The sequence below is a fragment of the Sus scrofa genome, chromosome 7 (genome assembly GCF_000003025.6).
Source record: "Sus scrofa isolate TJ Tabasco breed Duroc chromosome 7, Sscrofa11.1, whole genome shotgun sequence".
NCBI classification, from domain to species: Eukaryota; Metazoa; Chordata; class Mammalia; order Artiodactyla; family Suidae; genus Sus; species Sus scrofa.
Window position 1 is genome coordinate 27346110 of NC_010449.5, and position 25349 is coordinate 27371458.

Sequence of the window (25349 nt, forward strand, 5' to 3'; positions counted from 1 at the left end):
CTGAGGGAAAAAGAAGGGCTAGGGGTTGCTGTTAGAGCACATGTCCACCAGATGGCGCCAGAGCATTGGCAGGGCCCACATGTACCTCCCTGGCTTCACCTCCAGGCTCAGATGGGGTTGAAGATGGGTGGCTGGAACACCCAGAACCTGCCCCGAATGTTGGAGTTAGTTACAGGCTGGCTCAGACCTCTCCACCCAGTGGGTGGGGAGGCAGAGGGTTTGTTTTTTTAACTAATTAATTTTTTTTGGTGTGATTTTAGGGCTTCACCCACAGTATATGGAGGTTCTCAGGCTCGGGGTCGAATTGGAGCTGTAGCCGCAGGCCTACACCACAGCCACAGCAACATGGGATCTGAGCCGTATCTGTGACCTACACCACAGTCCACGGTAATGCCAGAATCTTAACCCACTGAGTGAGGCAGGGATCGAACCTGCATCCTCATGGATCCTAGTCGAGTTTGTTAACTGCTGAGCTATGAAGGGAAGTCTCAGTGGGTTTTAAGGTATTGGGGTTGGGTAGGTTGGGGTGAGCACTCTGTGAGAGAGAAATATCCCAGTGTCTAGAGCACTTCAATGAGCTAAGCAGCTAAGGAGAAGTGAAATCAAGCTGCCAGGGCCCACGGTGGGTGCAGCTTCAGGGGCTTCTGTAGAAACGGAGGAAGGGCTGAGAACTGGTGTTAGAGCAGAGGGCCAATGGGCCACACCAGAGCACTGCTAGAGCCCATCTGCAGATGCTTGGCAGCAACTCCAGGCTCAGAGATGGAGTTGCAGATGGACTTCTGAGACCCTTAGTACATGCTCGTAGGTTTGGGGTTGGTTACAGGATGCTTCTGACATGCTGGCCCAAATTGCCTCAGGGAGGGGACACAGCTGTGCCTTCAGCATCCGATGGACAGGTCCTGGCTGACTGAGTGCCCCAGGTGCCAGCGTGTGACACATTCCTTGGGTCAGCCTGCCCTTTGTTTATCCAGAGGCAGACCTCGGGCCCCAAGGCATATGTGGTGAGTATTGGGATTATAATTTTTAAGCCCTAGTCTTAAAATCCTAGCAGGATTTTCTTCTTCTTTTACCTCTCAGCTCACTGAAAATACTCTATAGGTGAGGATGTGATGCCAGCCTGATTCTAGAAAACTGCATGTCCAAGATTCAAGCCAGGTATTTCTGGGTCCAGAGTTGTGTCTCTAAACAAGCAAATGGAACTCAGAAACCAGAGAGCCTGTCAAACTGGTATTGAGCAAGCCGACCATGCTGAAACTGAGCCATGGATGTGATGGCAGAATTATGTCCCATCGGAGGTGAGAAAAATTGGACACGTGGAAAGAGGTGCTCAGTAACCACGTGCCAGGTCCGAGCACCTTCTTGGGGTTCCACCCATCCATCTCCAACCATGTATTTCACCTGAAGGTGCAGCCAGAAAGCTGCAGAAGGGTCCTGCTGGTGCTCTGACTGTCTAACTGGAATGTGCTTTAACAGCAGCTCTCAGCTCTTCCTCTGCCTTCTGCAGCATCACTGTTGTCTTCACTGGCCTGGGGCACGGGCCAGCATGGTTCCTTCCTCCTCTGCCCCTCTGTGCAATGAAATGCATGACAGGCAGGGGTATAACTGCCTCAAAGTTGGCCAGGACACTAACTCTACCAGATAACATCCTACTCACTGAAATCAACCATCACCCCCTTTTGAAGTCAAGTGAGCAGGCTCTGAATGAGTCAGCACCCTTCAGCCCTATTTCCAGCTTGAAATCAAGGCTCACTCAGCCTTTATTCGCATTACCTGCATGTACGGGGGTTCCCTGTCAGGGGCCCAAAGAGCAGGAAGAGGCAGAAGGGATGGAAGGAGGAGGTTGTAGAGATCACGGGAGAGAAAAGGCACAGGGAGGGTACAGCCTATCCCCCCAAAACCACTGGTTTGAAACCTGGTTGCACAACCAGAAGCCCAGCTTTCCAGAAGTCAAACTCCAATCCAGCCTAATGCTAGAAAACTTTAAACCCAAGATTGAAGCCAGAGATTTCTGGATTCAAAATTCAGTTCCAAAAATTCAGTTCCAAAAACCAGACCCCAGACCAGTTTTCAAACCCTCCAGCCACTGGGACATGCATCAATTGAACGATAGAGGTGATGCCAGAACTACGTCCCCTCTTGCAGTTGAGACAAGAGGGTCACAGGCAGCATGTACCAAAAGGAAAGGCTCTGGGCATCTCCTATGGGTGCCACCAACCCGCCACCAACCCGCCTCCAACATTGTGTGTGAGCCTGAAGGTGAAGTCTGGGAGCTACAGGGGGCACTGCAGGTGCTCTGGAGTCTTCAGGCAAACATCTACTTTAACAGGCACTCTCAACCTTTCTTCTGCTTCTTATCGCACTTAAATAAATAGGGTGTGACTCTCTCAGAGGCAGCCAGGGAACTCAACCAACCCCATACCATCCCATTCCTTGAATTCAGACACCAGGCTTCTTAAGTCAAGAGAACCAGCTGTCAATCAATAAGTAGCTTCAACCATGAAAACCAGCTTGAAATCAAGGATGATACAGGTATTATTCACTTTGTACCTGGATTGAGGTAGGTTCCTTGGCACAGGTGTCCAGCAGACAAGGAAGATGCTCGGGGTGAGAAAGGAGGAGGAGGATGCAGAGGACTCTGGAGAGAAGGAGCACAGGGACAGGCTCAGTCAGCCCCACACATATACCACCACACTGACACACTGCAGCCATGACCCGAAACCCCGCTTTCCAGAAGCAAAACTCCTTGCCACGCTAATTCTGGAAAAGTGAACGACCAACATTCAAGACTGGTGGTTCTGCGGCCAGAGCTCTGCCTCCAAACAAGCAAAGGACACACAGACGACAGCCAGCCTGTCAAACACTCTGATCCTTAGGATTCCTGACATGGCAGAAACTGAATTGGATCTCTGACCAGTGTCCCCTCATTGAAGAGAGGAAAAATGGGCCACACAGAGTAACCATGTACACAAACGCAAGGGCTCTGGGAACCTCCTGGACGTTATGAATCCATAAATAATCTTGTTCTGAACCTGGAGATGCAGCCAGGGAGAGGCAGAGCAGCTCTGCTGGTGCTGTGGCGCCATCTGGTGGACATGAGCTGTAATAGAAACTCAGCCCTTGCGCTGCCTCCCACAGCAAAACTGGTCTGAAATGCACTGAGGTACATGTCAGCATGAGGACCTCACTCTCACACGGAGCACAGTGAAAATCTCCACAGGCAGGGCGATGACTATCTAAAGATGTCCCAGGGCACCCACCACACCTGACACCACTCCATTTTTTTTTTTTTGTCTTTTTGTCTTGTTGTTGTTGCTATTTCTTGGGCCGCTCCCGCGGCACATGGAGGTTCCCAGGCTAGGGGTTGAATCGGAGCTGTAGCCACCGGCCTACGCCAGAGCCACAGCAATGCGGGATCCGAGCCGCGTCTGCAACCTACACCACAGCTCACGGCGACACCGGATCGTTAACCCACTGAGCAAGGGCAGGGACCGAACCCGCAACCTCATGGTTCCTAGTCGGATTCGTTAACCACTGCACCACGACGGGAACTCCCTCACACCATTTTTTGATGTAAGCCACTCCACTATGTAAGTCACGAAAGCAGACTTTGAAAGAGCTGACTTCCTCCCCATGATTCAGCTTGATATGATGGACAAGTGAGAGTTATAACACTTTCCTGCTTCTAGTGAGGATCTTCCAATAGGTGTCCCACAGCAGGTGAATTGGCTCAGGTGGAAAGGGAAGGACAAACTTGTGGACGTCTCTGGAGAGAACGAGCCCAGTGATGAGCACAACCCGCCCCCAGAGTTACCACTGCACTGACACACTGCATTCACAACCTGAATCTCAGCTTTCCAGAAACCAAATTCCCCACCAGGCTGATTCTGGAAAACTGCAATTCCCACATTCAAGACAGGTGTTTCTGGGGACAGAGCTATGCCTCCAAACCAGCAAAGGACACTGAAATCTCAGACAGCCTGTCAAACTCTCTGATTTTGGGGTCTCCCAATCTGATGGGACTTGATCTGGAAATGTGAGGGCAGATGCATATCCCCTCATTAAGAAGAGGCAAATAGGGCCACAGGGTCAAGGCACCATGTCCACAAACACTAGGCTCTGGGCACCTCCTTGAGGTTCAGTGGATCCATCTCCTATCCTGTTCTGAGTCTGGAGATGCAGAGCAGCGCTGTTTGTAGTTTGGCGCCATCTGGAGGACATGCACTGTAACAACCCTTCCTCTGCCTCCCACAGCAGGACCCTGGTCTGCAAGGACCTGGGGAACATGCCAGAGTGACTCCCTCACTCTTCTCCTTCTGAGAGCTCTGACCAGCACCAGGGGTGGGGGTGCGACTATCTCAAAGTGGGCCAGGACACTCACAACTCATAACAACATCCCACCCCCTCAAATCGGAAACCTGGCTTAAGTCATGAGAGCCAGCTGTCAATCAAGCACCACCCTTTGGACCCGGCCCCTGGCCTGAGATCCAAGGACAACGCCCCCCCCCAGCCATTATTCACTTTTACCTGGATTTAGGTAGGTTCCTTGGCACAGGTGTCCAGCAGGGAGGAGGATGATGTAGAGATCACTGGGGAGAAGGAGCATAGGGATAGGCTCAGGCTGGCCCCCTCAAATGATTACACTGAAACACTGCATTCAGGACCTGAAGCTCTGTGTTCCAGAAGCAACATTCCCTTCCAAGATATTTCTGGAAAACTGTACCATTCACAGTCAAGACCAGTGTTTCTGGGGCCAGAGCTCTGTCTCCAAACAAGCAAAGGATACTCCGACCACAGAAAGCCTGTCAAAATCTCCCATCATTGTGTCTCCCAACCCAACAGGAATCTAGTTGGACATGTGATGGCAGATGCATGTCCCCAGAGTAAGTGGAGGCAAATTGGGCCAAAGGGTCAGAGGCTCCACGTGCACAAAACACAAGGCTCTGGGCACCTCCTTGAGGTTTGCTGGATCCATCTCCATTCCTGTTCTGAGCCTGGAGATGCAGAGCAGCTCTGTTGACACTTTGGCGCCATCTGGGGGACACTGCCATAACAACAACTCTCAGCCCTTCCTCTGCCTTCCACAGCAGAACCCTGGTCTGCACTGCCCTGGGGCACGTGCCAGTGTGACTCCTTCACGCCTCTACCTCAGAGCACTAACATGCACCATGGCTGTGGTGTGACTCCCTCCACATCAACCAGGACACTCACCCCTCAGGACACCATCCAATTCCCTCATCAGACGTACAGCTTGTAGGTCATGATAGCCAGCTGCCAATCAATCAGCACACTTCGGGATTGACACCTGCCCTGAAATCCAGGCGCCCCCCCCCCCACACCAGGCGTTATTCACTTTTACCTGGATTTAGTAGGTTCCTTGGCACAGGTATCCAGCAGGGAGGAAGAGGCTGAGGTGGAGCAGGGAGGAGGAGGACATAGATCTGTGGTGAAAAGAAGCACAGGGATAGACTCAGGCTGCCCCCCAATTACCATCACAATGAAATCCTGGACTACAGCACTGGAAGCCCAGCATTCCAGAAGCAACATTCCATTTCATGATATTTCTGGAAATCCGCTCAATCCACAATCAAGACCGTTGTCTCTGGGGCCAGAGCTCTGCCTCCAAACAAGCAAAGGACACTCAGACACCAGACAGCCTGTCAAACTACGATATTTGAGTCTTCTGACCTGACAGAAATTGCATTGGACATGTGATGGCAGATGCGTGTCCCCTCAGGAGCGGCAACATGGGCCACACAGTCAGAGGCAACATGTACACAAACACGAGCTCTGGGTACCTCCTTGAGCTTGTGTGCATGGATCTCTAATCCTGGTTTGAGCCTGAGGATGCAGGAGGGCAGAGGCTGGAGCTTTGATGCCGCCTGGTGGACATGAGTCATAATAGCAACTCTCAGCCCTTTTTAGGCTTCCCAGAGTAGAACCATGATCTGCAGTGCCCCGGGTTACATGTCAGCGGGCCTTCTGCTGAGCACACTGAAAAGCACCACAGGCAGGGCCATGCCTAGGACATGGGGGATCAGGGCACCCAACCCACCCAACACTACAATGCATTTGATATCAGCCACCCCACAATTTAAGTCATGAGAGCTGAATTTGAATCAGCCACCTTCCTCCCCATGAATCAGCTTGAAATGATGGACAAACCGCCCCTTCTCCCCTTTCCTGGTTTTAGCGAGGTTCCTGAAGTGTCCTCAATGGGCTCAGGTGGAGAGGGAAGGATGAGGCTGTGGACATCTCTGGAGAGAAAGAGCCCAGGGATGAGCTGAGCCTGCCCCCAATGCTATCACCGCACTGGCACACTGCATTCACGACCTGATATTCTGCCTTCCAGAGGCCAAACTCCCTGTCAGGCTGATTCTGGACAACTGCAATTTCCACATTCAAGACTGGTGTTTCTGGGGACAGAGCTCTGCCTACAAATAAGCAAAGGACACAGATTCCAGACAGCCTGTCACACTCTCACATCTTTGGGTCTGCCGACCGGCAGGAATAGATTTGGACATGTGATGGCAGATGCGTGTCCCCTCCATGAGTGGAGGCAAATTGGGCCACAGGGTCAGAGGCATCATGTACACAAAACAAAGCTCTGGGCACCTCCTTGGGATTCGCTTGATGCAGCTCCATTCCTGTTCTGAGCCTGGAGATGCAGGGCTGCTTCGTTGGCACTTGGGCGCCATCTGGGGGACATGCGCCATAACAGCAACTCTCAACTCTTCCTCTGCCTCCCATAGCAGAAACCTGGTCTGCACTGCCCTGGGGCATGTGCCAGTGTGACTCCCTCACTCCTCTCCCTCTCAGAGTTCTGACAAGTACCATGGGCGGGGGTGTGACTATTTCAACATCGGCCAGGACACTCACCCCTCAGGACGCCATCCTGTTCCTTCAAATCAGACACCAGGATTGTTAAGTCATGATAACTGGATGCCAATCAATCAACACCTTTCGGACCTGACATCTGGCCTGAGATCCAGGACCCCCCAGCTGTTATTCACTCTTACCTGGATTTAGGTAGGTTCCTTGGCACACGTGTCCAGCACGGGAGGAAGACAATATGAAGATCTCTGGAGAGAAGGAGCATAGGGACAGGCTCAGTCTGCCCCCCCAAATACCACTGCACTGACACTCCACAGTCATGAATATAATCATGCCCAGCTCTCCAGAAGCCAACTGCCACACCAGCCTGATTCTTAAAACCTGCATGTCCATGATTCAAGCCAGGTACTACTGGGTCCACTCTTGTGCCTCTACACAAACCAAGGGCACTCAGGCCCTAGACAGCCTGCCAAACTCTCGAGCCATTGGACCCCCCATCATGCAGGAAGTGAACCATAGATGTGATGGCAGTACCTTGTCACCTCTCTGCGTGGAGGCACTTTGGGGCCACAAGACTCAGAGGCACCATGTACCCAAATGCACATATCTCGGAATATCCCCGGGTTTCCTCCACAAATCCATCTCCTGTCACATATCTAAGCCTGGAGATGTGGCTCAGGAGCTGAGCAGGATTTGTCATGGTACCCTCAGGCCGTCTGGCTGGCATGAGCATGCACCCTAGGAGCAGCTCTCAGCCCTGCCTCCACCTCCCACAGCCACAGCCTTGGTCAGCCCTGGCCTGGGGCAGGTGCCAGCAGGATCTTTCTCACTCCTCTCTCTCTGAGCACACTGAGAAGCTCTACAGGCGGGGCTATGACTATCTCAAGTGTGGCCCATGGCACACACCCGACCTGACACCACCCCACTTTTTGATATCAGTGACCCCACGATTGAAGTCACGAGAGACAGCTTTGAATCAGCTGCCTTCCTCGCCATGACTCAGCTTGAAACGATGGACAAGCCACCCATTATCCCCCATTGCTGGTTTTTCCGAGGTTCCTTCTAATGTGTGTCCTGAAGTGCATCGATTGGCTCAGCTGGAGAGGGGAGGAGGAGCTTGCGGACGTCTCTGGAGAGAATGAGCCCAGGGATGAGCACAGCCCACCCCCAGAGATACCACCACACTGACACACTTCAGTCTCGACTTGAAGCTCAGCTTTGCAGAAGCCAAACTCCCTGCTAGGCTGATTCTGGAAAACTGCAATTCCCACATTCAAGACCCATGTTTCTAGGGCCAGAGTTCTGCCTCCAAACAAGCAAAGGACACTCAGACCCTAGAAAGCCTTTCAAATTCTCCCATCATTGGGTCTCCTGATCTGACAGAAACTGAATGGGACATGTCACGGCAGAATCATATCCCCTCACTGAGGAGAGGCAAAATGGGCCACAGGTCAGTGGCACCACATACACAAACATAAGACTCTGGGCACCTCCTTCAGCTTCCACTCATACATCTCCAATCCTGGCCTGAGCCCGGAGAGGCAGTAGGGCGGATGCAGAGCCGCTCGGCTGGAGCTATGAGGCCGCCTGGTGGACATGAATCATAATTGCAACTCTCAGCCTTTTCTGGGCCTCCCAGAATAGAGCCATGATGTGCACTGCCCTGGGTTACCTGTCAGCAGGACTTCATCATTCCTCTCCCTCTGAGCCCACTGAAAAACACTACAGACAGGGCTCTGACCCCTCAGGTTGGCTCAGGAACCGCCCCCCCAACACACCACTTTTGATATCAGAACCATGCTATTTAAGTCACAAGATCCAGATTTGTATCAGCCATCTCCCTCTTGAAATGGCAGAGAAGACACCTGTTTTTCCGCTTTCCTGGTTTTAGGACGTTCCTTCTAATGGGTGTCCTGAAGTGTGTGGATTGGCTCAGGTGGAGAGGGAAGGAGGTGGTTGTAGACGTCTCTGGAGAGAGAAGCCCAGCGATGAGCACAGCTGCCCCCAGAGATACCACCACACTGACACACTGCTTTCATGATCTGAAGCTCAGCTCTGCAGAAGCCAAATTCCCCACCAGGCTGATTCTGGAAAACTGCAATTCCCACATTCAAGGCTGGTGTTTCTACGGACAGAGCTCTGCCTCCGAACGAGCAAAGGACACTCAGACCCCAGACAGCCTGTCAAACTCTCTCATTTTTGGGCCTCCGGACCCAACAGAAATTGATTCAGACATGTGATGGCAGACGCATGTCCCCAGAGTGAGTTGTGGCAAACTGAGCCCTGGGGTCAGAGGCTCCTCCTACAGAAACAAAGGGCCCTGGGCACCTCCTGGAGGTTCCCTGGATCCATCTCCAACCCTGTTCTGAGGCTGGAGATACTGGCACTTTGGCGCCATCAGGCGGACCTGCGCCGTAACAGCAACCCTCAGCCCTTCCTCTGCTTCCCATAGCAGAATCCTGGTCTGCACTGCCCTGGGGCACATGCCAGTGTGACTTCCTCACTCCTCTCCCTCTGAGAGCACGGACATGCACCACGGGCGGGGTGTGGCTATCTCAACATCAGCGAGGACACTCACTCCCCACAACACCGTCCCTCTCCCTCAAATCAAACACCCAATTTTTAAAGTCATGAGAGCCAGCTGCCAACCAGTCAGCAGAAACCAGAAACCTGCCCTGAGATTCTGGACCTGAAATCTGCCTTGAGATCCAGGGCCCCCCAGCTGTTATTCACATTTACCTGGATTTAGGTATGTTTCTTGGCACAGGTGTCCAGCAGAGGAGGAAGATACTCAGGTGGATCAGGAAGGAGGAGGATGTGGAGGTCTCTGGGGAGAAGGAGCACACGGATAGGCTCAGGCTGGCCCCCGAAAACCATCACACTGAAACACTTCATTCTTGACTAGAGGACCAGCGTTCCAGAAGCAAAATTCCCTTCATGGTATTTCTGGAAAACTGCACAATCCACAGTCAAGACTGTTGTCTCTGGGGCCAGAGCTCTGCCTCCAAACAAGCAAAGGACACTCAGACACCAGTAAACCTGTCAAACCCTCTGAGATTTGAGTCTCTTGACCTGACCAGAATTGAATTGGACATGTGATGGCAGATGCATGTCCCCTCAGCGAGTTAAGCCTAATTGGACCACAGGGTTAGAGGCACCATGTACACAAACATGAGACTCCGAGCATCTCCTTGAGGTTCCATGGATCCATCCCCAGTTCTGTTCTGAGCCTGGAGGTGCAGCCGGTGAGGTGGAGAGAAGCTCTATTGGCACTTTGGCATCGTCTGGGGGACACGTGCCATAACAGCAACTCTCAGCCTTCCTTGGCTTCTCACAGTGGATCCAGGGTCTGCACTGTACTGGGGCACATGCCAGTGTGACTCCCTCACTCCTCTCCCTCTGAGACTCTGACAAGCACCATGGGCGGGGGTGTGACTATTTCAACATCGGCCAGGACACTCACCCCTCAGGATGCCATCCTGCTCCTTCAAGTCAGACCCCAGGATTGTTAAGTCATTCATAACTGGATGCCAATCAGTCAGCACCGTTCAGACTTGATCCTGTGACCCAGGACCCCTGGCTGTTATTCACTCTTACCTGGATTTAGGTAGGTTCCTTGGCACATGTGTCCAGCACGGGAGGAAGACGCTCAGGTGGTGGGGGAAGGAGAAGGGTGTGGAGATCTCTGGAGAGAAGGAGCATAGGGACAGGCTCAGTCTGCCCCCCCAAATACCACTGCACTGACACTCCACAGTCATGAATATAATCATGCCCAGCTCTCCAGAAGCCAACTGCCACACCAGCCTGATTCTTAAAACCTGCATGTCCATGATTCAAGCCAGGTACTACTGGGTCCACTCTTGTGCCTCTACACAAACCAAGGGCACTCAGGCCCTAGACAGCCTGCCAAACTCTCGAGCCATTGGACCCCCCATCATGCAGGAAGTGAACCATAGATGTGATGGCAGTACCTTGTCACCTCTCTGCGTGGAGGCACTTTGGGGCCACAAGACTCAGAGGCACCATGTACCCAAATGCACCTATCTCGGAATATCCCCGGGTTTCCTCCACAAATCCATCTCCTGTCACGTATCTAAGCCTGGAGATGTGGCTCAGGAGCTGAGCAGGATTTGTCATGGTACCCTCAGGCCGTCTGGCTGGCATGAGCATGCGCCCTAGCAGCAGCTCTCAGCCCTGCCTCCACCTCCCACAGCTCAGCCTTGGTCGGCCCTGGCCTGGGGCAGGTGCCAGCAGGATCTTTCTCACTCCTCTCCCTCTGAGCACACTGAGAAGCTCTACAGGCGGGGCTATGACTATCTCAAGTGTGGCCCATGGCACACACCCGACCTGACACCACCCCACTTTTTGATATCAGCGACCCCACGATTGAAGTCACGAGAGACAGTTTTGAATCAGCCGCCTTCCTCGCCATGACTCAGCTTGAAATGATGGACAAGCCACCCTTAATCTCCCATTGCTGGTTTTACTGAGGTTCCTCCTAATAGGTGCACCACAGTGGGGGAATGGGCTCAGGTGGAGAGGGGAGGAGGAGCTTGCCGATGTCTCTTGAGAGAAAGAGCCCAGTGATGAGCACAGCCCGCTCCCAGAGATACCACCACACTGACACACTGCATTCATGAACTGAAGCTCAGCTTTGCAGAAGCCAAACTTCCCGATGCGCTGATTCTGGAAAACTGCAATTCCCACATTCAAAACCAGTGTTTCTGGTGCCAGAGTTCTGCCTCCAAACAAGCAGAGGACTGATCCCAGACAGCCTTTCAAAATCTCTTATCTCTGGGTCTCCCAGCAGGACAGGAATTGAATTGGACATGTGAGGGCAGAAGCATGGCTCTTTAGTGAATTGTTGCCAAATGGGCCACAGGGTCAGAGGCACCACGTCCACAAACACAAGTCTCTGGGCACCTCCTTGAGGTTCCGTGGATCCATCTCCAATCCCGTTCTTAGCCTGGAGAGGCAGCCAGGAAGATGCAGAGCAGCTGTTCGGGCATTGTGGCACCATCTGGGGGACATGCCCCATAACAGCAACTCTCAGTCCTTCCTATCACAACATCAGCCAGGACACTCACTCCTCAGGACACCATCCCAGTACCTCAAATCAGACACCTGCCTTGTGAAATAAAGAGAGTCATCTACCAATCAATCAGCACCCTTTGGATCTGAGACCTGCACAGAGATCCAGGACCCCCCGCCCCCCAGCTGTTATTCACTTTTACCTGGATTTAGGTAGGTTCCTTGGCACACGTGTCCAGCAGGGGAGGAAGATGCTCAGGTGGTGGGGGAAGGAGGTGGATATGGAGATTTCTGGGGAGAAGGAGCATAGGGATAGGCTCAGTCCGCCCCCCCATAATACCACCCAACTGACACACTGCATTCATGGAAAAAATTATGCCCAGCTCTCCAGAAGCCAACTGCCACACCAGCCTGATTCTTAAAACCTGCATGTCCATGATTCAAGCCACTCTTGTGCCTCCACACAAACCAAGGGCACTCAGGCCCTAGTGAGCCTGTCAAACTCTTAAGCCATCTGGCCATCCGACCATGCAGGAATTGAACCACAGATGTGATGGCAGAACCTTGTCTCTCCTCTGATGGAGGCACTTTTGGGCCACAAGACTCAGAGGCAACATGTATAAACATCAAACATATCTGGGAATCTCCCTGGGTTTCCTCCACAAATCCACCTCCTGCCATGTATCTGAGCCAGGAGATGCGGCCCAGGAGCTGCACAGGGGTTCTTGTGTTAATCTGGAGCCTTCTGGCTGGCATGAGCATGTAACCTACCAGCAGCTCTCAGCCCTGCCTCCACCTCTTGATTGTCCCTGGCCTGGGGCAGGTGCCAGCAGGATCTTTCTCACTCCTCTCCCTCTGAGCACACTGAGAAGCTCTATAGGCAGGGCTAGGACTATCTCAAGGTGGCACACACCCGACCTGACATCACAGCACTATTTGATACCAGCCACCCCACCATTTTAGTCATGAAAGCCAGCTTGGAATCAGCTGCCTTCCTCACCGGGACTCAGCTTGAAATGATGGACAAGCCAACCATCATAGCCCTTTCCTGGTTTTAGCAAGCTTCTTTCTTCTGTCTTTCTTTCTTTCTGTCTTTCTTTCTTTCTGTCTTTCTTTCTGTCTGTCTTTCTTTCTGTCTTTCTTTCTTTCTGTCTTTCTGTCTTTCTTTCTGTCTTTTCTAGGGCCACTCCCGTGGCATATGGAGACTCCCAGGCTAGGGGTCTAATCAGAGCTGTAGCCACTGGCCTACGCCAGAGCCACAGCAACGTGGGATCCGAGCCGCATCTGCAACCTACACCACAGCTCACAGCAACGTCAGATCCTTAACCCACTGAGCGAGGCCAGGGATCAAACCTGCAACCTCATGGTTCCTAGTCAGATTCATTAACCACTGAGCCATGACGGGAACTCCAAGCAAGCTTCTTTCTAATAGGTGATCCACAGTGGGTGAATTGGCTCAGGTGGAGAGTGAAAGATGAGGTGTGGCCATCTCTGGAGAGAAAGAACCCAGCGATGAGCACAGCTCCCCCCCCTGCCACTGCCCCCCAATATACCACCACACTGACACACCGCATTCATGACCTGAACCTCAGCTTTCCCGAAGCCAAACTCTCACCATGCTAATGCTGGAAAACTGCACATCCTCCATCCAAGGTCTTTCTGGGGCCAGAGCTCTGCATTCAAATAAACAAGGACACTCAAACACCAGACAGCCTGTAAAACTCTAATCTTTGGATCCCTGATCCGACAGGAATTGGATTGGACATGTGATGGCAGATGCATGTGCCCTCAGGGAGTTGAGGCAACTTGGGCCACAGGGTGAGAAGCAGCACGTACAAAAAACAAGGCTCTGGGAGTTCCCGTCGTGGCGCAGTGGTTAACGAATCTGACTAGGAACCATGAGGTTGAGGGTTCGGTCCCTGCCCTTGCTCAGTGGGTTAACGATCCGGCGTTGCCGTGAGCTGTGGTGTAGGTTGCAGACGCAGCTCGGATTCCGCGTTGCTGTGGCTCTGGCGTAGGCCGGTGGCTACAGCTCCAATTCAACCCCTAGCCTGGGAACCTCCATATGCCGCGGGAGCGGCCCAAGAAATAGCAACAACAACAACAACAAAAAAGACAAAAAGACAAAAAAAAAAAAAAAAACAAGGCTCTGGACACCTCCTTGAGGCTCCATGGATCCATCTCCAGTCCTGTTCTGTGCCTGGAGATGCATGTGGCCACTGGGACATGGGCCGTAACAGCAACTTTCAGCCCTTCCTCTGCCTTCCTCAGCTGAACCTGGTCTGCACCACCCTGGGCATGTGCCAGAGTGACTCCCTCACTCTTCTCCATCTGAGCATAGTGACATGCTGGTGTGTGACTATCTCAGCATCAGCCAGGACACTCAGTCCCTGACACCATCCCACTTCCTGAAATCAGATACCCAGCTTGTTAAGTCATGACAGCTGGCTGCCAGCCAAACAGCACCCTTTGGCCGTGGCACCAGGCCTGAAATCAAGGACCAGCCAGGCATTATTCACTTTACCTGTGCTAGGTCTGGAGTGGGACAGTTACACATGTAAGTTGTAGAAGTCCCAACAGGGGACCATAGACAGGGAAATTTGCACAACCACTGTTAAGTTAATAATCACTCAAGAAAGCCATCAGAAGAAAGCAGGCTTGCCTAAGTATAAAACCATAAATATAGCAAGAGATATGCCTCAGGTCATTAAGTGAAAGATAAAATAAGCCTGCATTCAAGTTCAGCAAGATAATGATCCTTAGTCCAAGGGCAGGAGTTTAAGGAAAAAATAATACTGCAAATTAGGAGACCCTTGGGAGTTTCCACTGTAGCTCGGCAGGTTAAGAATCTACACAGTTTTAGTGAGGATGTGGGTTTGATCTCTGGCCTCCTTCAGTGAGTTAAGGATCTACCATTGCTGTGAGCTGTGGCATAGGCTGGCGGCTTCAGCTCTGATTCAAACTCTGGCCTGGAAGCTTCCATATGCCACTGATGGGGCTGTAAAAAGAAGCAGCAGAGGAGAAGGAGAAGGTGAAAGAGAAGAAAACAAAACAAAACAAAGTAGCAGACTGTCATTACAAAGAAACCTGAAATGATTCAATGTATTTTAGCAAATGTTACACCCTTCTGCTGATTTGAACAAGCACCATGGCAGTGTGTGGTCAAATACTCTCTTGGGACACAAAGGAGGAGCTAATGAGGCAAGTCTGATGTCTACTAGAAGAAAGAGGAAGAGGCAGTCTTTTCCCTCTCCCCATGTGCCTTGAATTATAAAAATGTAGCCCATCAAACCATCAGGGCAGTGCTTCTCTGCCCGCCCACTTGTATCTCTCATAAGCATCCTGTCTTTTTTTTTTTCTTTTGGTCCTTTTAGGGCCGCACCTGTGGCTTATGTAGGTTCCCAGGCTGGGGGTCAAATCGGAGCTACAGCTGCTGGCCACAGCCACAGGCACAGCGATGTAAGATCCGAGCCACACCTGCGACCTACACCACAGCCCACAGCAACATTGGATCCTTAACCCCTTGAGCAAGGCTAGGGATGGAATCCAAGTCCTCACAGATGCTAGTCAGGTTTGTTAACCACTGAGCCACAACGGGAACTCCCAAACATCCTATTTCAATAAATCACTTAATGAACTTAAGTGATTTCTTGCCTATCACTTTGCCTCTTGCTGAATTCTTTTTGTGCTGAGACACAAAGAACTTGAACTTTAGTAAGTCCACACATCAGGTGAGTGACTGTGTTCAAGTCCCAATCTGGCTTCTGGCTGGGTTCGAGTCCTAACATGTGGGTTTAAGTCCCGATCTGGCTTTTGGCTGGATTCAAGTTATAAGTGCTGTCAGTTTCACCTGGATTTAGGTAGGTTCCTTGGCACAGGTGTCCAGCAGAGGAAGAAGAGGCTCAGAGGGAACAGGAAGGAGAAGGATGTGGAGATTTCTGGGGAGAAGGAGCATAGGGATAGGCTCAGTCCACCCCTCAAAATACCATCACACTGACACATTGCATTTGTGACCAAAATGATGCCCAGCCTTCCAGAAGCCAAATGCTGCACCAGCCTGATTCTAAAAAACTGCATGATTCAAGCCAGGTATTTCTGGGTCCAGTATTGTGCCTCCGAACAGGCAAAGGGCACTCAGGCCCTTGACAGCCCATCAAACTCTCTAGCCATTGGGTCACCCGACCATGCAGGAACTGAACCATAGATATGACGGCAGAACCTTATCCCTCCTCTGAGTGGAGGCACTTTGGGGCCACAGGGTCACACATATCTGGGAATCTTCTTGAGTTTCCTCCACAAATCCATCTCCCCCCATGTATCTGAACCTGGAGATGCAGTCTGGGAGCTGCACAGGGGCCCTGCGGGTGCCCCGGCACGTGCTGGCCAGCATGTGCCTGTGACGGTGACAGCAACTCTCTGCCCTGCCTCTGCCTCCTGCAGCAGAATGCTGGTCTGAACCGGCCTGGTGCTTTTGCCAGAGTGATGTCCTTACTTCTTTCCCTCTCAGGGCACTGAAGTGCTTTCCAAGTGGGGGTATGATTATCCCAACAAACAAGAAATGGGGGCCACAGAAAGGCTTTTTTGTTGGAGTCCCACAGGGCCCTGCAGTAACTGAGCGAGGACCCCGTGGGGATCCTGGACACACAGGCCTTTTTGTGTCCTCCATTTCTGGTTTTTGGGGAGTAAGCTTCAGCCTCCAGGACCTTCCCTGAGTTCCCAAGGGCAGGTTACAACAGTTGCTAATCAGGGAAGGGAGAGGATGCAGAGACCAGGGAGGGGCAGTTTAGAGAAGAGAGTGCAGCCTTGGGGCAGGGTCCTGGTTCCTCTTCAAGGAAGATACATCGCATTATCTCTGTGCAGAACTAAAACCCCCATCAAATGGAAGATGGTTCACTACTTGATGAAGCATCCTTCATTCTGGAAAGAAGGAGGACCACCACAATCAGTCCCGGGGCCACTCAACACCAGCTTTGAGAAACAACGCAAGCTTGCTTCTACCCGGATCCTTATCCAGAGCCCTATTTTTCCACTCTCCAAACTATGAAACCATGTCCTAATCTCTCCCAAGGGGCGCACTGTCTTGAAGGCATTAGCCTGCTGTGGCCCCCTTTGCCTGGCAGAGCAATAAAAGCTCTCTTTTTCTCCTTCACCCCAAACTCGATTCAAGTTTCTATTTGGCCCAGGTGGACAGAGGCTGAGTTTCGGCAACAGCTTCAGTGCTAACACATAGTAAATGGAAGTATCTTGGGTCTTCAGGGGTTCCAGAGGGAGGGAAAGAGGCCAAATTGAGAGAAGAAGGAGAGGAGGACAAAAGGGGTGGCCTGATGGACGTCTCCCACCACCTGCAGACGCCCAGGCATCATGAGACTTTCCCTGGGCTTCAGAAAGGGGGGACAGGTACTCGGCCCAACCAGAATACAGAATTCAGAATCTGAGTTCTCTGCCTACCAGAAGTGATCAGCTTCCAGCCCTCAGATAACTGAGGCCCTCAACCAGGCTCCTGCATCCAGGACAGAAAAAAGAAAGGGGGGTAGAGTTCCCACTGTGGTGCAAGGAGATGGGCAGCATCTCTGCATCACTGGGACACAGGTTCAATCCCAGCCTGGCCCAGTGGGTTACGGATCTGGGGTTGCCACAGCTGTGATGGAGGTCAAAGAGGCAGCTTGGAACTGAGCCCTGGCCCAGGAACTCCATATGCTTTGAGGCAGCCAAAAAAAGAAGGGGGGTAAGATAGGTGGGGTTGAAAAGAAAAAAGGGAGAGGGAAAGGGAAAAGGAAAACGAAATCTCTTGACCCCTACCTGGTAGGGACCCCCTGGCCAGGCATCTGCATCAGGAGGAAACCAGGGACAAAGGGTCCTGGCAGTGGCTGCAGGGTCTGGCCCGTAGGTGGGTGGGGGGGTCTCCCAGGACCCCGGGTGGTCAGGATGTCAGTCGTAGTGAAGAAGGTGCCCCACCGGCGTCTCAGGCTGTTGCAGGAAGGGGGACCCCTTCCAGGGCCCCAGTGTGGGCTCTTGTCTAACACTCGGAAATGAATTATCTGGGGAGACACACGTGCCCACAGAGCAAGAGGCTTTATTGGGAAGGGGCGCCCGGGCGGAGGGCAGCAGGGTGAGGGAAGCTGGGAGAACCACTCTGCCACGCAGCTCGCAGCCTCTGGATTTATGGGCCTGGGGGCCCTTCCTGGCGGCGCACAGACCTCTCAGCTGAGATGGATGCAGCACCAGGATCCTGGGAGGCTGATCATCTCCTCCCACGGGCCCCTCCCGGATCCTCCCAGTTAGTCGTCAGGGCAGCACCACATTGCTTCTCAGGGCCTCCTGCAAGTGGCTGTTAGCCTGCCTGGCCCAGGTGGGCGGTTTCAGTATTTTAGTCAATGGTGCCTGAACAGAAGCACAAATGAAATGCCTTACAGGTGGGGGCACGGCTTCCTCAAAGTCAGCCTGACATCACTCAGCTGCGTTGCTTTTTATTACCTTTTTTTTTTTAATGAGAGATGCAACGTTTATTTCAGGTTCTCTCAGGTTTTGGTGTGTGTGTGTGGGGGGGGGGGGTTGCCACACAGGCAGTATGTGGAAGTTCTTGGGCCAGGAATCGAACCTGCACCACACAGCAGCAACCAGAGCCACAGCAATGAGAACGAAGGAGCCTTAACCCAAATAGGCCATCAGAGAACTCCCTTGCCTTGATTTTAAATTCACCTGCGCAGGCCTTAACTCCATCAGTGCCCTTCAGCCCGGGACCCAGCTTTAAATCAATAACCCATGCCCTTATTCACCTCATCAGGCTTTAGTTAGTTTCCTCCAAACAGGAGCTGGGTAGAGGAGGATGAGGTTCAGATGGAAGGAAAAAAGGAAAGAGGGGAGAAAGTTCGAGAGAAAGGGCACAGGGCTGAGCACAGCGCACCCACGGAAATCCCACCACATTGACACACGCTGTTCACGACCACCAGCCCAGCTCTCCAGATGCCAAACCCCACTGAAGCCTGATTCTGGAAAACAGCTCTTCCAAGATTCAAGGCTGGTATTTCTGGGTTACAGTCCTACCTCTGGACAACCAAAGGGCACTCAGACTCCAGAGAGTCTGTCCAACTGCCTGGCCCATGGGCCACCTGACCAGGCTGGAAGTCACCTACATATCTGAAGGCAGAACAATGTCCCCTCTGTGAGGTGAGGCCATTTGGGCCAGATGGGCAGAGGCCACCTGGTACCACCTCCTTTTCTCTGGGCATATCCTTGGGATTCTGCCCATGCCATGTCTATCCCCAATTCTAAACCAGCTCTGCTGGTGTTGCGACACCCCCTCGAGACAGCCCCCTCAAACAACAACTCAGAGCCCTTCCTCCTGACTCCCTGCCCACACCAGGGGGAGGCACTGGACTGGAGCGCCTGACAGCCTGACGCGGTTCCTCCTCTCCCTCTAAGCACGATCCAGTGCCTTACAGAGGGGGAGAGCTCTCTGTCAAAGTCTCCCAGGACGCACCCCTCTCTGTCCAACACCACTACTGTAAGCCAATCAGGGGAGCCCACTTTAACTCAGGTACCCAGCTTTAAATTGATCAGACCCCCTCCCCCACCCCCGCCCCTGAATTCACAGGACCTGGTTTTAGGTCAGCTGCTTTCAGCAGGGTCAATGTCAGCAGCAAGAGGGTCAGACGGGGATTTCGCATTTTGGCTCAGCAGGTTATGAACCCGACTAGTATGCACGAGGATGCGGTTCAATCCCTGGCCTCGCTCAATGAGTTAAAGGATCTGGCACTGCCATGAGCCGTGGTGTAGGTCACAGATATGGCTCAGATATGGCATGGCTGTGGCTGTGGCTGGTGTAGGCAGGCAGGTGCAGCTCTGATTCAACCCCTAGCATGGGAATTTCCATATGCCACAGATGCGGCCCTAAAAAGAAGATGAAGAAGAAGAAAAAGCTCAGATGGAAAAAAGAGAAGGAACTTTGGGAGTTCACAGCCCAACTGCCAAAGTACCACAGCTAACACATTCCATTCACACCACCGGCCCAGCTCTCCAGATGCCAAACCCCACTCAAGCCTGATTCTACAAAACTGCATGTCCAAGATTCAAGCTTGGAATTTATGGGTCTATAGTCCTGCCTCTGAGATATCAAAAGGCAGTCAGAACCTGAAAGACTGTCAAACTGTCTGGCCACTAGGCCACCTGACCAGGCTCGAAGTACCCAATCAGGTGCTTAATTCGGATAATTCAGAACTATATACCCTCTGTGTGAGGGGAGGCCTTTTTGGCCAGAGAGTCAGAGGCTCCCTGTAACTAGCTCTGCATCAGTGGGCATGACCTGAGGGTTCTGACAACTCCATCTCCAATCCCACCTGTGAGCCTGGAGGTGCGGCCAGGGGGTGACAGGTGGGCTGTGTTTGTGTTCCATAGCCCTCTAGAAGCCTTCTCCTCTAGGCAACTCTCAGCCCTTCCTTTTGCCTCTCTCCCCAGTTCCAGGGTCTGCACTGGTCTTGGGCACTGGTCGGCCTGATCCACCCCCCTCTTCCTCAAAGTGAAATCCAGTTCCCTATGGTGGGGAGGGTACTTCTCTCTCCAAGCCTCCCAGGACGCCCACCCTTTCCAATCCCACCCCACTACTTGAAATCAGTCAGCACCCCTTAATTCACATGACCTGGCTCTAGGTGAGGTTCCCCAGCAGGGGCCAAAGAAAGAATGAAGAAGCTCAGATGGAAAAAGAAGGATTTTTGTGGAAAAATCTCAAAAGAAAGGGCTCACAGTTGAGCATAGCCCACTCACCAAACAGCACGGCTTTTACACACTCCATTCACAACAACCAGCCCTACTTCCCAGATGCCAAACCCATGCAAGCCTGGTTCAAGAAATATGCATGCCCAAGATTTAAGCCAGGTGTTCCTGCTAAAGAATCTGGCCAGGGCAGAAACAGAGGACACCCAGACCCCAGAGAGACTCTCAAACTCTCTGGCCACTGTGCCACGGGATCAGGCTGGAAGTGCCCCTGTCAAATGCTGATGGCACACCCGTGAACCCTGTGTAGAGTGAGGCAATTTGGGCTAGAAAGAGGCACACATAACCCAGGCCTTCTCTCTTGGGACCTCATTGTGGTTCCACCAACCACGTCTGAAACCCCACCTCTGAGCCTCTTTGGCCAGGGAGCTGCAGGTGTGTTCTGCTGGCCCTCTGCCGCCCTCTAGCGGTCAGCATCTCTAACAACAACTCTCAGCCCCTGCTCCTGCCTCCCTCCCCTGCCCCAGGGGCTGAACAGACTGACCTTGGGTACCTGTCAGGCTTCCTTCCTCCTCTCTTACTAAACACAGTGAAATGCCGTACAGAAGGGGTATTTGTCTCCCAGGGCACACACGCGTCCCTACACACCCCGCTATTTTAAGTCAAAACACTCTTTATAGGGAGTTCCTATTGTGGCTCAGTGGGTTACGAACCCAACCAGTATGCATGAGGATGTGGGTTCGATCCCTGGTCTCACTCAGTGGGTGCAGGGTCCGGTATTGCTGTGAACTGTGGTGAAGGGCATGGATGTGGTGTGGATCCCGTGTTGCTGTGGATGTGTACGCCGGCAGCTGCTGCTCTGATTCGACCCCTAGCCTGGGAACTCCCATATGCCACAGATAGGCAAAAAAAAAAAAAAAAAAAAAAAGCCTTTATGTCACAAGATTGACTTTAAATCACACCCCCCAACTTCCTCAAAGAGGGGGATGGGTGTGATTTTGCTTTAGGTTAGGTCAGGTTCCCCTAGCAGGGGTCAAGGACAGAAGGAAGAAGCTCAGATCGAAGAAGCGTCTTTGGAGAGAACCCTCTAGAGAAAGGGCACAGGGATGAGCTTAGTTTGCCCACCAAAGTACCACCACGTCTTCACAGTCCACAGTCAACACCTCCAGACCGTTTTCCCAAAGACCATACAAATCTGAAGCTTGAAAACTGCAGGGACAAGAGTCTTGACAATCGGTTACTGCCAGAGACATCTAGTCTAGTCGTAGTATGTCAGTGCTGAAATCCTGCGGTCCCTCAGTCTTCGTTTTAAATCTCTGGACCGATTTTAGACTAAAGCAGCTCATACACATTTGTGGGGGTGAAAATGTTCTGCTTGCATAGTTGTTTTAAGGATCGGTGAGAGAACACAGGGAACGCCCCAAAGTTGCCTGGCATAAACGAGTCACTTAACAAACCATGATTTTTATCATAAACTTAGGAGTATCTTGAACTGCAACCCAGCTGAATTTCAGTTCAGTACTTTTTCTGCCCCTTAAAATGAACAGTACTTATAAAAATGTTTATAACAGAAAGGAAGTAGAAATAAATTAGCACTATTGATAATCTTTTTTTTTTTTTTCTTTTGAGGGCTGCACCCGCGACATATGGAGGTTCCCAGGCGAGGGGTCCAATCGGAGCTGTAGCTGCCGGCCTATACCACAGCCACAGCAATGCCAGATTCGATCCGAGTCTCCAACCTACACCACAGCTCGAGGCAACGCCGGATCCTTAACCCACTGAGCAAGGCCAGGGATTGAACTCACAACCTTGTGTTTACTAGTTGGATTTGTTTCCGCTGAGCCACTGCGGGAACTCCTTTTTTTTTTTTTTGATAATCTTTTAATATGAGAAAAAGAATGTATGTATGTATGACTTGGTCACTTTGCTGTAAGTAGAAATTGACAGAACAGTGTGAGCTGACTATAATAAAAAATTTTAAAAAAGAACTATTAATAAACTTTGTACTAAGTAAACCCAAGTTAATCATATTAAGCAGCAAATAGGAAGACAGTGTATCATCTCCTGCATATGTTGTGATAGAATCAGACCTTTGTCTGGTTTCAGGTTTGCCCACTCTGAGAAGAAGCCGTGCTGTTTAATAGCTTCATCGCATGTCCTCAGCTGTAGAATGGAGGGCACTAAACTACCTCTCTCATTGGGTTATTTCAAAGAAGTCATTACACACCAAAGCATTTCGGAGTCTCTGACAAATAGCCAGCTTCCAATAGAGGTTATTTTATTGTTATAAACACTTCATTATTATTTATAGCTCATGTTACCATAGTTTGTCATCCATGCTGAGACACCTCTGAGAGTGGAAGGTGGTGTTATTAATAATTACACTGGGACAGGAGGCAGGGTCGCCTTAGCGACAATGTATTTTCTAGCTCAAAACGAATTCCTACATTATGCAGGGCAATTTACATGGGGCTCTTTGGAGAGATGTTCCGTCTGGAACAGATTCAAGATGGGCACAGCCGTATGGTACAACCTCCTTCCAAATTCCTCTGACACAAAACAGAAGGAGGTGGGGTGTTTCCACAGCAGTTAAAACTTAGCCTTTCCTTTTTATAACTTAGACTTTCCTAGGGTCTCCATGAAGGTCAGGTCCTGGGAGATACACTTTAATTTAAAAAAAATTAAGTACTTTCAAGTAAAAATTTCAGAAATCACCTATATGGCTTCCTGTTCATTAAACAAACACGACTGTCATTTATACTTTCTAAATGAAGTCTTCTTTAAAATATGAGTATGTGTAAACAGTGGAGTTCCTGTTGTGGCTCAGCAGATTAAGAATCTAACTAGTATGCATGAGGACATGGGTTCGATCCCTGGCCTTGCTCAGTGGGTTAAGGATCTGGTGTTGCCATGAGCTGTGGTGTAGGTCGCAGGTGTGGCTCTGATGAGACCCCTAGCCTGGGAACCTCCATATGCTGCAGGTACGGCCCTCAAAAAAGACAAAAGAAAAGAAAGAAAGAAAATAAAAGTATGCGTAAAAAGAAAACAGAAATTTCCTTTTTGAAGCACCTCTATGACGGACGACTCATCCCGTTATATGTTTATTTTTCCTTTTGTTTTGGAACAAATTAGACTTTGGGGAAGGAAAAATAATCATGGTCTATTATGTTCTGTTCCACTCTGCTCCATTCCAGTTCATTCTACACACATGCATTGGAGGCCTGTTATATATCAGCCCTCTCACCAATAAAACTAAACTTTCCCTCTAAAACAAAAAGGGCATGAAGGAGCCATCAGGTGTGGTGGATGACATTTCCTCTCAGGAAAATTTTCTCCCCTCCTCCCCTTATTATCAGAAATAGTGTGCATATTCATCACATTCTTTCAAAAATATGTTTTCTGAAGTTCCTGTTGTGGCTCAGGGGGCTAAGAACCCAACTGGTAGCCACGAGGATGCAGGTTCATTCCCTGGTCTCCCTCAGTGTGTTAAGAATCCAGCACTGCTGCAAGGTGCACTGTAGCTCACACATGTGGCTCGGATCTGGCATTGCTGTGGCCGTGGGGCAGACCAGCAGCTGCAGCTCTCATTTGCCCCCTAGCCCAGGAACTTCCATATGCTGCAGGTGCGGCCCTCAAGAGAAAAAGAAAAAAAAATTTTTTTTTTTTTTTTTTACTAATTTTTTTAAACAGCGGCACCCACAGCATATGGGAGTTCCCAGTCCTGGGATCAAATCCAAGTCACAGCTGTGACCTACGCCACAGCCGCAGCGTGGCCAGACTCTTAACCCACTGCCATGGGCCAGGGGTCGATCCCATGCCAACACAGAAATAATGTGGGATTTTTAACCCGCTGTGCCATGGCAGTAACTCCTGTTTTTACTTTAATACAGAAATTCATAACCTCAATCTCTGACAATTAGGATATATGAAAGTCAACACATTACTGCCATCCCACTACAATGCAGAATAAAATTAAAAGTGTCTTGATTGTTTGCCCCTAACTTAATGTCCCATTTAACTTCTCTCAAATGCAAAGAGATGCCTCATCCATTTAAGCACTTCGTTTTCGGTCCGTGAAGTGTTCTGTTCCTGAACCATAAGCAGGGCACATACAGGGAATCACAAAGCGATAAGGTGACTCACCTCCATTGTCAAAACCACAGAACCTCCAAACAGTCAGTGTCAGATTTATTCCAGATTTGGGTTTTTCTATCACACATCTTCACCTAGAGTCCCAAATAAGCAGAACAACTTTAAAGCATTAAGCAATCACATATATAAGCATCTATAAGGCATTCCCATATGGGATATCAATTAGGTTCACGGTAAATTTAACAACAGTAGCAGTTGTCAAACATACTCAAAACAAAATAAATTATGCACCCAACCTCTTGTACTAAGTGCTTTTTATATCATTTGAGAAAAACAGTTTAACTTTAAGCAGTATTCTAGCTATGATTGGTCTCTCCTGAGGAAGTTTTTTATGAGGCTGAATGAAGATAATGACAACCATTAGTTACTGCCATTAGCATAAAGCATGAGGCACACCACAATATTTGTAAGCAGCTAAGTCATGACCGTCAAAATATGACTTCCTGGGCCTCGGGCAGGCTTCTGAGCACAGCTGACTGCTATTCTGTGAACTGGGCATCTGGGCTTAGTCTGTAGGAGCACATTTGATGGCTTGCTCATCCTAAGACCGAACTGTTTTTGGCTACAGGGTCCTCTTAGCCAAAACCAACCAACCATAGTGCTTAAGGGCTATTGCATTAATTTTT

General features: G+C 50.8%; 1 protein-coding gene across 5 annotated transcripts in view; it reads right to left on the minus strand.

The window, feature by feature from the left end:
• Positions 2505 to 25349, minus strand: part of KHDRBS2 (KH RNA binding domain containing, signal transduction associated 2) — a 546959-nt gene continuing 524114 nt past the window's right edge. For 2 of the 5 annotated variants that reach the window (XR_002345644.1, XR_002345642.1), the window contains exons 11-19: positions 24715 to 24797; positions 15713 to 15800; positions 12066 to 12153; positions 10429 to 10516; positions 9571 to 9658; positions 7017 to 7079; positions 5357 to 5438; positions 4525 to 4586; positions 2505 to 2635 (exon numbers count right to left, since the gene is read on the minus strand). The gene's annotated coding sequence lies outside the window, so the exon portion shown is untranslated. Of the gene's footprint in view, positions 2636 to 4524; positions 4587 to 5356; positions 5439 to 7016; positions 7080 to 9570; positions 9659 to 10428; positions 10517 to 12065; positions 12154 to 15712; positions 15801 to 24320; positions 24798 to 25349 lie in introns of those variants that run through there. The other 3 variants (XR_002345643.1, XR_002345641.1, XM_021098559.1) reach the window with 2 other exon arrangements.